A 14,178-nucleotide genomic window follows, 5' to 3' on the forward strand; every position below is an offset into this window, starting at 1 on the left:
ATGTATATATGCAAATGATATGCTAATATGCTCCGCCCATTCTTTGCCCCCCCAAATGAAACAGTCAAACTATGCCTATGCGTGGTACATAATAAATGTTACTCCAGGAACTATATGTCAATCAAAACCAGACACATAAATGGTTATGGAGAGATGAATGGAAACCAAAAGATGAGAGATTTATAGTTGCAGCCCAAGACAGTGGATTACAGATAAGATGGTTTACAGCAAGCAAGGAAAAACAAGAAAACTGACATGTACGTTCTGTATGGAAAAGCTGGAAACAGGTACGCATCTCACAGTTGGTTACAAAGTTCTGATAAGAGAAGGTGTGTATATGGAAAGTACAGTAGGGTGGTGTGTCATCTATAGAAAATTGTAAACATTACAGAACTGCTACACTGGAGAAGCACTGGAAGCATGATCCTATGAAAATTATGAAGAATTAAGAGCTTGTAAATCACCTGGGACATTTCCATTCTAAGCAATAAGAAGCTTGATGCAGGGAAACTGGACATAGTGGTAAAGGAGAAAAACATGAGAATGGCATTGATAATAGAAGTATCAGTGAAAAGATGATTATTCTATGAAATGTATGGTCTGCAATCCAAGATCAAGAAAATGTGGCACAAAAATATAGAAATATTCCCCATTCTATTGAGTACCAAAGGGTTGATTAAAAGCAATTTACAAGCACACGTTGATAGATTATCTATACATATTGCACCAAACTCCAGAAGGAAGCACTCCTTGGCACAATACAAGTATTGTGGCAAACATTAGCAGTAAATCTGAGAGATTCAATGACCATTCCATATACTCTGGCTAGAATCCTGAGATCCTTGCAGGATCATAGGATGACTGTACCACATTTTAAAATACCTAAAAGTGCTTCAACACTATTTAAAGCCTTTTTTTTTTTAATTTGGCGCCTTTTTTGTGGAATAATCTCCCTCATTATATTCATGCAGAAGCAAATTTTACTAAGTTTAATATTTTATTGAAGACTATTTTTTTAAACAGGCTTTTGATGTTAATTTGGAAGGTGATAGTAAGTACGTTTGCTGTTCAGTATTAATACAATTTTAATGGAAGATGATGTGTTTATATTGGTGTGACCGATTCTTGGGTTGAGTGTTTTAGGCTTCTCTCTCATGTTAATGGAGTTCTTTATGTTTTTATTGTATTCGTATTCATTGTAAACCGCTTTGTTCTATAGAAGTTAAGCTGTATATAAAATTTTAACATATTCCACGTACCTAACTTAACCTTCTGTTTACTAAGCAATGTTGACACATCCCATTCAAAGTGAATGGGCTGTGTCGGCACTAGCGTGGCTTAGTAAATAGGGGGGGTTAGGACTGAGTTTCATTACAATCATGGTATGTGTAAAACTAAGAAAACAGTACAGAGAGGGTCCAAAGTACAAACAAGTACAGAAAACCACAGAAGCACCAAGAGCCTTAGGAAAATGGGACATGTGTCCCATTTTCCTAAGGCTCTTGGTGCTTCTGTGGTTTTCTTTATTTGTAAAACTAACTCATTTGGAGACGTTACCTTGAAAGAACCAACCTTCCTTATAGGTCAGCTAAGTAAAACTGGAGAATATACTATAAAAAATTTTAAAAAGCCCAACTTAAAACAGGAATATCTATATCAAGGCATGAAAGACAGAGCAACAATGCAGCACAAATTGCTATATGAAATGATCAGCAAAGAATATTATTTATTTGAACACTAGTAAAACATGCCCATTTCTGGAGCAAATGAAACTGGCGCTAGCAAGGTTTTCCTCCCGAACCCCCCCTCCCTACCCACCCCTTCAGCGTTGTGAAGCCACTGACGCCATTGCTCCGCCCTCGCTCTGTGACGCCATTGCTCCGCCCTTGAAGTCATCACCTTTAACGCGAGGGCGGGGCCCAGTGACAGTGATTTCGGTGGCTTCACCACCACGAACCCTTCGAACCCGAAAGAAGTGACACTGACGTCCGTGTCCTCAGAACGTTGAGGGTGAGTTTTATTATATAGGATTTGTTATACCCAACCAGTACACTAGTGGAATAACTGACTTCTATATGAGGAATCAATGTACTTTGCATATATCTACATTTCACATTCTTTTGGAGGAAAAAAGCCTCAGTCCCAACTGGATGTACTTCTTAGTAAATCAAGGAGTTAATTCAATGACCATACTGCCAGTGCTTTTCTATCATTGACTTAAAAAGTCCTCCAGACTATATCCAATATACTTTGATCAACAATCTTCTTTTTTATATATATATTTTTCAATAATTATGAAGATTCCTCAAATTATGTCAAAGCAGATGTATATATTTAAATGCGGAAAGAGGGTTCCTGGATCATCTATATGAAGTTAAGTGCTTTACCTCTTCTCACATTTAAATATACACATAAAAAAGAAGATTGTTGATCAAACTATATTGGATGTAGTCTAATAAGTTAAATAGAGCCTACCTCTGTCTAATCCTAGTAGATGAATTAATTTGAATACTCTGTTCCTGTTCTTTAAAGTGAATTTGAAGCAAAGGTCTAAACATGCAGAACATGGAGCTGTCAAAAGAACTCTGGGATAAATGAATTCAAAAATATAGCTTGGGGAAAGCTTAAGGAAAATTTCAGTATGTATAAATATGTCTTGGGGCGCTGTGAAGTTCTCCACTGTAAACTGGAAAGCGTATGGCACCACCAAGACACTGGTTTGATCAGGCTACCCCTCCAAAAGTAGATGTGGGATAAGGAAATTACTAAAGAAAGTCATTATGAGGCCTGTAATTTCTTTAAAAGAATTACAGAAATCTCTGGCTGAGACAGGAGAAAAGGCTGACTGCTTAGTTTCAAGATTACTCCACAACTGTGATTTGTATGAAATGCTGGAGCATAATCACTTGGGCTATGGAACACCAGTATGGCACAAAGGTGTTTATTGAACAACAGAAGACCTGACATGGCCATGTTTCAGTCATTTGCCTGCATCAAGGGTATAGAAAACACTTCGCTGAAGCGGAGGATTTTATTCAGCTCATACTTATGAAACAAGCAGAGACTAAAAAGCTGGTAACAAAGCAGAGCGATGGCCAAGCAAGTGTTTTCTATACTCCTGCTGCAGGCAATCATCGAAATGTGGCTGCATTGGGTCTTCTGGTGTTCTACTGTCTTCCATGCCCTTCTGCATTTTGACTGCTTTTGTATCTTTTGCTGACTTATTTTTCCAGATCATTTATGTGAATATTAAGTCCCCAGTCCCAGTACAGATCCCTAAGCACACCACTGTTCACCTCTCTTCTCAGTCGCACATACATAACCTATACCCCCACTGATCCCTGTGCTTACTCATATACCCTACACCCCTGTTGATTTCCTCATTCGCTAGTCCACAAACAGCACACACCTCTCTCCTTCATTCTCAATTCCATACCCCCTCTGATTCCTCGCTCACTCATCCTTGTGCTGAGGTAAGAAGGACCAAACCTGTGGTGCAAAGTGGGGGGGGAGGGGGAATAGGTCATTTTTTTTAGTCTGTGAACTTGTCCCCTCATGGCAAGGTCACTGCACAATAATTTCTGTACCCCACCACCTTCTCACTTTCCTCAGATTCACTTTTAAAAAGGAAAATGATCCAAAGCACAAAACGATGAAAACAAAAGCAACAGTGGAATGGCTCAGCAAGGAGGACATTTTTAAATGTCTCAGTCAAAGCCCAGACCCAAATTCAATAAGAAATCTGTGGCAAGACTTGAAGACTGCAGGCAATCTCCAGCCCATCTGAAAGAGCTTCAGTGTTCTGAAAAGAATGGGCAAAACTGCACCATCCCACTGTGAAGAGTTGGTAGACGCTTATCCTGAAGTCTCTTTGCTTTTGTTGCTGCAAATAGGTCTCTCAACAACTTGGAGTCAAGTGGTGTGAAGACTTCTGCTGTCAAGAGTTTTTGGTTTCTAGATTATAGTATGTTGAGTAGATCAGTGAAACAAGCTCCTGCTTTTAATGCATTTCGGACTTCATATTTAACATAGCAAAATATGAAAAATATACAAGGGCTTGAAGACTATTGTAAAGTACACTCCCCAAAACTGGAAACTGTCACATGATATACTAAAACTCTCCTATTTCATATAAGCAAAGCTTTCAGCTCATTTTGGCAATTATAACAAAGGCTTCTTCAGAAACAAGATCACAGTTGTAATTCTACTGTCTGGAAATCTTTTTGCAGCAAGGTAAACCTAGTTGAAAGACAAGCCACACGTTAAGCCGCTAGGTTTTTTTTTTCCCTCCTCTTAATTGTAATAAGAGCTGACAGTGGGGTTAAAGTTGGTTACAAAGCTTATTTGTTAAAATGAGAAAGAACAGCTTTATTTTCTTTTTCAACAGCGTGATGCACAATCAGTGTAGCATAATAAGGCGCTAACCAGTGGGATGGCAGACTAACAGTGTCTAATCACCTCATAATGGGGCCCTTCTACTAAAGGGTGCCGCACGCCAATCCGGAACTACTGCTAGGTTACAGCAGGAGCCCGGCAGTAGTTCCCACCCCCCAGATGCACGCCATTTCCGGCACTAGAAAAATATTTTCTATTTTTGTAGTGCCAGTGCTTACCCGGCGGTAATCGGGCAGCACCGCACGCTGCCTGGTTACTGACAGGTTAGCGCGAGAGCCCTTACCGCCACATCAACAGGTGGTGGTTAAGTGCTCCCCCCTGAAATGGCCATGCGGCAAGCCATTTCTTTTTGAGAAAACAAAAGCCAGCCTTTTACCCGCTGTGGTAAAAGGGGGCCTCAGAACACTTCAGAAACGCACGCTGACGCTAGTGCAGGTCCCCTTTTACCGCAGCTTACTAGAAGGACCCCAATAATGTGCTGTGATCTCACTTGGGGAACTATTTACTAAACTGTGATAGCTATAAACATGTGTTAATTTCCACAATCCAAAGTACAAAACAGGGGAATCCTCTATGATGACGAATCACAGAAGAAAAAAGTAGGAATGCGAAGCTGTCACCTTTCGAAACGTATTAACACTAAAAGCTCAAATGTAACAACACTTGCAAAGTCTGCGGGAACAGAACTTGCAGTAGCTCCATGCTTTCATCTGGAGTATATCATTTGACGCCTGATGTAGGCGCTTGTAAGAGCCGAAACACGGCCCGTGTCGGGTCCTTCTTTTACTTATATCAATAAAGACTGTTGGATTCAAGTCTCCAGTGGTGAATCGTCTTTGGTCAGCCTCTACTTTTTTCTTCCTTAATTTCCACAATAACAGTTAACGTGGTAATTTCCGAGTTTACAGCAGAGAGGTGTGGTAGCCGTGTTAGTCCACTCTTAAAGGTTATCAATAGAAATCAAACAAAATAAAACATGGAAAAGAAAATAAGATGATACCTTTTTTATTGGACATAACTTAATACATTTCTTGATTTAGCTCTCGAAGGTTGCCCTTCTTCGTCAGATCCGAAACAAGCAAATGTGGTAGCAGACAGTATACATTTGCTTGTTTCGGATCTGACGAAGAAGGGCAACCTTCGAGAGCTAAATAAAGAAATGTATTAAGTTATGTCCAATAAAAAAGGTATCATCTTATTTTCTTTTCCAAATTTACAGCTAATGGAGAACAGGGCAGAGAATGTTTGGAGACTGTACCTTGCAGCCAACATGGATGTAGTTACTGCACATTAATTGCTAATGCCATCTCAGCAGGTGTAGCTGACTGCATCCTGTAATCTGTAACAGTCAGTGGTCTTTGTCATAAAGTGTTATGGGGACAGGCTTAAAGATTTCAATATCTATATTTTGAAAGAAAGGCAGAAGGGAGATATGAAAGAGACATTAAATACTTATGCAGCATAAATGTACAGGAAGGTGAGTCTCTTTCAAATGAAAGGAAGCTCTGGAACGAGGGGGTAGACTCAGAAGTAACCCGAGGGAATACTTCTTTACAGAAACAGTGGTGAATTTGTGGAACGACATTCCAGTGGAGGTGGTGGAGATGAAAACTATATCTGAATTTAAGAAAGCTTGGGATGAGTACATAACATCTCTAAGGGAGTGATAGGGAGAGTAGATGGAATGTATGGGCAGACTGGATAGACCATATGGTCTTTATCTACTACATTTTTCTATGTAATGCAGTTAACATGTAGCAAATAACGTTTTTCTATGGTAACTGCACAGGAAGATGCTTGGAATGCCCTGTAGCAGTTAATACAGAGATTTCTCGACTACCATGCATTGAGGGGTCCTTTTACCAAACGGTGGGGGGAAAGGGCCCTGCGGTAGCAGCAAGGGCCGTTATTCCCACGCGCCAGGGCCCTTTTTACCACAGCGGGTAAAAAGCCCCAAAAATAAAATGGCCATGCAATAAGAAAATTCTTACCATGTGGCGGGGAGCCCTTACCACCACCACTGAGGTGGCGGTAAGGGCTCCGGCAGTAACTGGGCAGCATGCGGCGATGCCAGGTTACCGCAGTGCTAACCATTTCCAGGGGTCTCCTCCCCCCCAGAAATGGCACGCCCTCAACCCGAAACTACCGCTGGTGGCCGCGTTGGGCCGGTGGTAGTCCCAGAATAGCAAGCGGTAAGCCTGCGTTGGCCTTACCGACATTCTGTAAAAGGGCCCCTATATTTGGCAATTATTGCCTAGTAGCTGCAAAATACATCAATCTGTATTTGTTTACACCGGAGTCTGCAAACGCCTCTCCGGTACTATGTTAGCCACCACATTGAGCCTGCAAATAGGTGGGAAAATGTGGGATACAAATGTAACAAATAAATAAATAAATAATCTTCTTGTAATTAGTTAATGGACCACTTTAAAGGTAATTTAGGACAGTTGAATAAACAGAAGAAAAGGATTACTCTTTAAACAATATTCTTTTTTGTAGTTCTAGACTGTTACATAAATACAGTAGCACAAAAGGGTGCATGTAAAGGGTTTCCAGCACACTGAGGGGGAGATTCACAGAACTCTGGCACCATAGGGGAACAGCACCAGCTGGAACAGCAAATCTAAATTACCGACCGATGCTCAACACTAACAGCATGCAAATTATATGCACGCTGTTAATGTTGAGCATTACATGTCAAAGGGGAAGAAATGTTCCTGGCACATGCCCACAAGAACTACTAAGGGGCCGAGGCACAAGTCTTACCGTGGTTGGAACATTTGCTTTAGACTGGTTGTAGCCGGTCTAAAGAAAACGTTATGTAGCATCTAATGCACAAAGGAGTTTTGCATGGCTTTAACCGTATGCCATATCAGCTACGGAGAATCCTATGCAAATATATAAGCTCATTAGTATTATAATGAGCATTCCGTGTGATGCACAAAAAGGAGCGCCTACCTTTAACAAGTTAGATTTTATAGTAGGACAGGAGCTGTCAGAGAGGAGTCCACACTGGCAACTCTGGGGCTGATCTCCTGTACAGTTCCCTTCTCCCTTCAGCCTCTGCCTCCCGAACACCCCCCCCCCCCCCCCCGGCCTGATGCAGGCAGCCCTCCCCTCCTTCTGGTGCTCTGTTGGCCTTTATTTCTCCTGCTACAGGCAGCCGGGAGGGGGGGAGGGGGAACCTCCGGAGTCCCGCCATTTTTCTAAGCAGCAGCTCCAAAATGTTTGTCCCGAAGATAAAGGTAAGCTCGTCTTGAGTGCAGGAGCTCTTCTCCTCCCACCCCCACCGATCCTAAAAACAACTGATCACGTTCTGAACATGTGCTTGGCACTTCCAGGGGCCAATACACGGAAATTTAATGGCGACCTTTGTGCATCTCATTTGCATGCCATCCCCTTTATGCATTGGTTGCGATTTGCGCACCGGGTTAGCGCGGGTGGTGGTGTGCTCCCCCTCTCCCCCCCAAAAATGGCCAGTGGCTCACTTACCACACGGCCACTTCTTTTTGAGAAAAAAAAAGACTTTTACCCACTGCGGTATAAGGGGGCCTCAGCACACATTAAAAACATGCTGAAGCTAGCGCAGGCCCCCTTTTATCACAGCTTAGTAAAAGGACCCCTATACTACTACTACTACTATTTAACATTTCTAGAGCGCTACAAAGTGTACGCAGCGCTGTACAAACAGAGAAGAAAGACAGTCCCTGCTCAAAGAGCTTACAATCTAATAGACAAAAAGTAAAGCATTTAAATTTAAAATATTTAAGCAGTCAAGCACAAGAGAACAGTCACAGAAGGACTGAAGATGTTGAAGGGTGGTCAGTGTGATTAGTATTTATAGTATTTATAGAAATGATCTATCATACTAATTGCTGTTTTACTGTTATTTTTATTTTATAATAATTGATGCCAACTCCGCAAACTGCCTTGAGAGTTTGGTTTAGTTGGGTTATAAATGATTTGCTCTTATCATTATTATTAAAAATGGCAAGATGTATAATATTCTATTTAGTTCAGGGATCTCAGGCATCCCCAATTGTGAGATAAAGGACTTGAGAAGTGAGCAGACAAAAGTGCAACCACAATCTAGACCAAAATCCCTTGTTTTATTAAACTGAGGCATTCTGTCATAGATGCGAAGAATAATGTTCTCAGACTGCTGCATACATATGTAAACTCATATTCCCACTGAGAACCGGGAAACAAGGAATATTTTATTTATTTACTTAGATTTTGCTCACACCTTTTTCAGTAGTAGCTCAAGGTGAGTTACATTCAGGTAGACTGGATGAATGGAAATATACCAGGTATTAAAGCCTCCAGGAAATTACCTATGTAAAGTAGGAAAGGAAAAATAAAACAAAACTTTGAACTTTACGAAGTGTAAAGTAAATCAGTAACAAAACGTGTGAACACTTCACAATTCCCAACATCCTTCTTTGACTAAAGGCACAAACCAGGGGCACAGGAGCTCAGCAACATCATAACATGCCCTGACCTCCCTGGGATTACAATGGAACTGAACTGGTCTGTTTCCCTATTGGAAAGCAAAGAGAAACGCTAATTCTAAGTGTTGAGGTCATCAGGAACACATGGAAAGTGTAAACCAGAGGTCAATGACCATTCTACCATAGGGCCACAAAGGAGTGACCTGGTAGTCCCACTTCACTCACCAACACTCTTCATTTTGATCAAGAAACTCAAAATCCTCATTTACACATGCAGACTGAAAGTTATTTGGGAGGGAGGGATTATTGCATCTGAATTCAAATAATGCCATGATGAGGCACCCTGAGCATCGTTTAGAAAGGTGGGCTGAAACACCCCAAAAAATTGATGAAACTGGATGAGCAAATTAGGGTATGAACAGCAGACACAATGGGGTATCTCACTATCTCCCCAGACCCTAGCTCAGTTCTTCTACGACAAGGTTCAGAAGATAAACCTTGAATTCTCTACCAAACCACCCCCGCCTCTCCTTCCCCTTGTCCCTCCCCTTGTCTGTTCCCCTATTTCCTCAACCCCTCCGTCCTTTTCCTCCTTTCCTGAGGTCACTGATGAAGAAACATCACATCTTCTCTCCTCCTCAAAACGAACTACCTGTTCCTCTGATCCCATTCCTACCCACCTTCTTAACACCATCTCTCCTACTCTCACCTTTTTATCGGTCATATCCTCAATCTCTCTCTTTCTACTGCGACCGTTCCTGATGCCTTCTAATATGCCATGGTCACACCGCTCCTGAAGAAGCCTTCGCTTGACCCTACCTGTCCTTCCAACTATCGACCCATCTCCCTCCTCCCCTTCCTTTCCAAGTTACTTGATTTGATCAAGGGAAAGGGAAAGAGATTTGATATAGTGCCTTTCTGTGTGTAACCCTGGTCTTGCCACATCCAATTCAGGCAGCAGCTAGCTCGTTGCAGGTCAGAAGTACCTGAGACAAGAACCACAAAATATAAAAACAAATTTCTTGATAGCAGTCTCTAATACACACTCTGAGCTGGGCACGGATCAGGGCCCAGATAAAAATCCAGAAGGCCGTAGGGTGTTAAGCCAGGCTTTTACTCTTTATCCTCTTTTCTATATTAATCCGGAAGTAAATTTGACTTTCACACCAAGAAAAAACTCCAGTCCAGGTTTTTATGCAAACAAACAGGAACTTTACTGTAACTCTCTGCAACAGGCAGTTCAAAATCCTTCCAGACTTAAATCAAATCAATTTGTAATCCAACTTGATATCAGTACAAACAAATCAGAGCCAAACTCAGGATTGTGGTATATCTTCTCAAGTTCAATTTATAAATCCTACACTATTTATATATTTACAGCTCCTGCTGTACATACCCATCCTACTACTACTACTACTACTACTATTTAGCATTTCTATAGCGCTACAAGGCATACGCAGCGCTGCACAAACATAGAAGAAAGACAGTCCCTGCTCAAAGAGCTTACAATCTAATAGACAAAAAATAAAGTAAGCAAATCAAATCAATTAATGTGAACGGGAAGGAAGAGAGGAGGGTAGGTGGAGGCGAGTGGTTACAAGTGGTTACGAGTCAAAAGCAATGTTAAAGAGGTGGGCTTTTCAGTCTAGATTTAAAGGTGGCCAAGGATGGGGCAAGACGTAGGGGCTCAGGAAGTTTATTCCAGGCGTAGGGTGCAGCGAGACAGAAGGCGCGAAGTCTGGAGTTGGCAGTAGTGGAGAAGGGAACAGATAAGAAGGATTTATCCATGGAGCGGAGTGCACGGGAAGGGGTGTAGGGAAGGACCAGTGTGGAGAGATACTGGGGAGCAGCAGAGTGAGTACATTTATAGGTTAGTAGAAGAAGTTTGAACAGGATGCGAAAACGGATAGGGAGCCAGTGAAGCGACTTGAGGAGAGGGGTAGTATGAGTAAAGCGACCCTGGCGGAAGATGAGACGGGCAGCAAAGTTTTGAACCGACTGGAGAGGGGAGAGGTGACTAAGTGGGAGGCCAGCAAGAAGCAGATTGCAGTAGTGGGTGTAACAAGCTCATGCTCAGTTTCACTAAAACCAAGCATGAACGCGACATGAGAGAAAGCAGGGTAGGCAATGCGCAGAGAACAGCACTGGAGAAACGCTTCAGCTGGCAGAGGTTTGCGAACCCCCACCAGCCAAGGTATATGAGGTTGCAGTGGGGAGGTGGACCAAACTGTGCCCCCTCACTTTGGGCTCTGGACTCTCCCCCCCCCCCCCCCAAAGGTTCAGAGGGGCTATGCACCTGCATTAAAGACATTTTTGTTTAATAATGCTTTTGTTGTCTATTGACCACATTTTTGTCTTTTGACCCCTAACTCTGGCAAAGACTCTTAATTAGTATAAAGCACCCTTTCTTATAAAAATAAAACTTTCTTTTTGCAGTACAGGGTTCCAGCAAAACAGAAACGACAACCTGTTTTATAGCAAAAATGTTATGACAGCATGGCTAGATCTATGGAGATTATTTTTTTTTTAGTTACACACATAATCCTATTCCTGACAAATACTACTACTACTTGACATTTCTAAAGCAAAATTCGCCCTTTCCTCTCTGAGCACACCACCCGTACTCTCGTCCACGCTCTCATTACCTCTCGCCTTGACTACTGCAACCTACTCCTTACTGGCCTCCCACTTAGCCATCTATCCCCCCTTCAATCTGTTCAGAACTCTGCTGCACGTCTCATATTCCGCCTGAACCGATATACTCATATCACCCCTCTTCTCAGGTCACTTCACTGGCTTCTGATCAGATACCGCATACAGTTCAAATACTATGAGGATAATGTTAAAAGTCATTCATATGCACAAAACAGAGAAAAGTAGAACTAGAGGACATAAATTGAGATTACAAGGGAGTTGACTTAGGAGTAATGTCAGGAAGTATTTTTTCATCAAAAAGCGGGAACAGAACCCCAATTGCAAACAGCAAAATAGTCAAAAATAATGGTTCCTAAACCATTTTTTCACAGATCGGGTAGTGGATGCCTGGAATGCCCTCCCGCAGGAGGTGGTGGAGACAAAAACATCAACAAAATTCAAGAATGCGTGGAATAAACACACAAGATTCGTATATGGAAAGAGAAAGGAATCAAAACAATTTAGCCATGCTTAAGCGGCCAATCCAGTAGTTGGGAAGTAAACCTAGTGCTGAGCCATTTCCAGGCCTGTACCCTGTGTTGAGGATGCTTAAGAAAAAGACCGTGGGCACATACACCAGCAGCAGGGCTGGTTTGAGGTTTAGTATTTCCTGTGACAGATCACAAGCTTTAAGCTTAAAGAAAAGAAATGTAAAGGCGCTGATACAGACTGGCTTACACAGGGTTTGAGGAAACAGTTTGTACAGGATCAGTGATTTTTTTTTTCTGGCAGTACGCGCCGGTACAGTGTACCGGCACCTTTTTTTCCTATGGCCAGCTCACCTGCCCGCCCTTAGCTCCCTGCCAGCCCTGCTTTCTGTTCCTGCGCCCTGCGATGCATTTAAATTTTTTTTTTTTTACCTGAAGTCGCAGCACCGGCGTTAGTGAAAGGACCAGGCTCGCCTCCTCCAGCCTTCCCTTCGTTAGTTCGTTCACTCTCAGAGTCCCGCCCTCGCGGAAACAGGAAACGTCAGAGGAAGGCGGGACACTGAGAGGGAACAAACGAAGGGAAGGCTGGAGGAGGTGAGCCTGGTCCTTTCACTAATGCTGCCGCCAGCACTTTGACTTCAGGTATTTAAAAAAAATGATTTAAACGCATCACGTGGCGCAGGAACAGAAAGCAGGGCTGTCGGGGAGCTAAGGGCGGGCAGGTAGGGCTCAACGGGGACAAAGGAGAATCGCTGGACAGGGATGGGAGGGGAGGGCAGGGGAGAGAGCAGAGTTGCTGGACATGGATGGAGGAGGGAAGGGCAGGAGAAATGCTGGACATGAATGGAGAGGGAAGACAGGAAGGAGATGCGCATGGTTGAAGGGGAGGGGATGGGAGAGAGGAGAAATGCTGGACATGGATGGAGTGGAGGGCAGGGAAGAGAGGAGAAATGGAGGGGAAGGAAAGACAGAGGAAGGAGATGCACACGGTTGGAGAGGAAGGGAGAGAGGTGAATTGCTGGACATGGATGGAGGAGAGGCAAGACAGAGGAGGAGATGCATATGGATTTAGGGAAGAGAGGAGAAATTCTGGACATGGATGGAGGGAAGGGGAGGGGAGAGAGAGGAAGTGAGATGAACATGATGGAGAGAGGGGAAATGCTGGACCTGAATGGAAAAAGGAAGAAAATGCATACTGACGAGATGAGGGACAGGGAAAAGAGGAGAAAAATTGCACATGGATGAATAAAATAGGCAAAAGCTAGATCCACTCTATACCTCCTCCAGTCAAGTCCGCGGAGGACCCAGCTTTTACCTATGTATTGTTTTTAATCTACCCCTCTATAGACCCCCGTGGGATCCTTCCACACGGAGGTGTACAGGGGGTTTGTTCTTCTACGATCTTGCGGACCGCCTCCCTGAATTCCAGCGACACCCTTTCCCATGGGTATCGCTGTTGGGGAGGCATCAGAAGGCGCAGTTCAAATCTAATTCCCATGACCACAGCTTTCTGTCTATTTGGATCTAAGTGAATCTTTGGCCATTTATGTTCCCACATTAAATCTAGAAAAGAGCTATAAAACAGCTTCAGTGAAGAAAGCTTTTCCCTGTGGGTGTTTTGTTGTAGGACAGGTAGAAGATAAAGACTAAGTTGAAATAAAGACAGAAATAGTTTAGTTATAGAAATATTCTTTAATTCTTACCAAGTCAGGTTGCAATCAAATACATTCAGCAGGCAGGTTCTGGGACCAACTAGCCAGAGCTTCGCCGTCAAGAAAGCGTAGGGGAATCTTCCAAAAATCTGTCTAATTCTCATCTCTTTTATAGTCCTTGGTCCCAATACAAGTCTATGGAGAGGGATTTTTTTCTCTAATATTACTTAATCTGTGAGTCATGACCTCCGGTCAGGTGCCCACCTGCCCCTCCTCCCAAAGATTGCTTAATAATTTCAACTTTTACACTTTCACTTCCTCATTTCTGATCTTATGACAGAGATCATGTGTTTTTATATCTTATGATACCAGAAGCCATTTTCTCTAACACATTCTCCATCTTAAGAACCTAACTTTTATCATTTGTATCTCTAATTTCCTCATCTTAAGTGTTACACTCAATTTGAAAGTTGTACCAGGTTTCTTTAAGACTCGCCAAGCAGCTCTGCTTTTGCAAGCTCTCTGCTATAAGGCCATCAGTAGGTTATTGGGCCTAGT

At 42.7% G+C, this 14,178-nt stretch overlaps 1 protein-coding gene across 2 annotated transcripts in view; it reads right to left on the minus strand.

Moving 5' to 3' along the window:
• Positions 1-14,178, minus strand: part of SLC4A4 (solute carrier family 4 member 4) — a 490,468-nt gene that overhangs the window by 405,219 nt on the left and 71,071 nt on the right. The window lies entirely within an intron of this gene.

Source organism: Microcaecilia unicolor, chromosome 2 (genome assembly GCF_901765095.1).
Source record: "Microcaecilia unicolor chromosome 2, aMicUni1.1, whole genome shotgun sequence".
Classification (NCBI taxonomy): domain Eukaryota; kingdom Metazoa; phylum Chordata; class Amphibia; order Gymnophiona; family Siphonopidae; genus Microcaecilia; species Microcaecilia unicolor.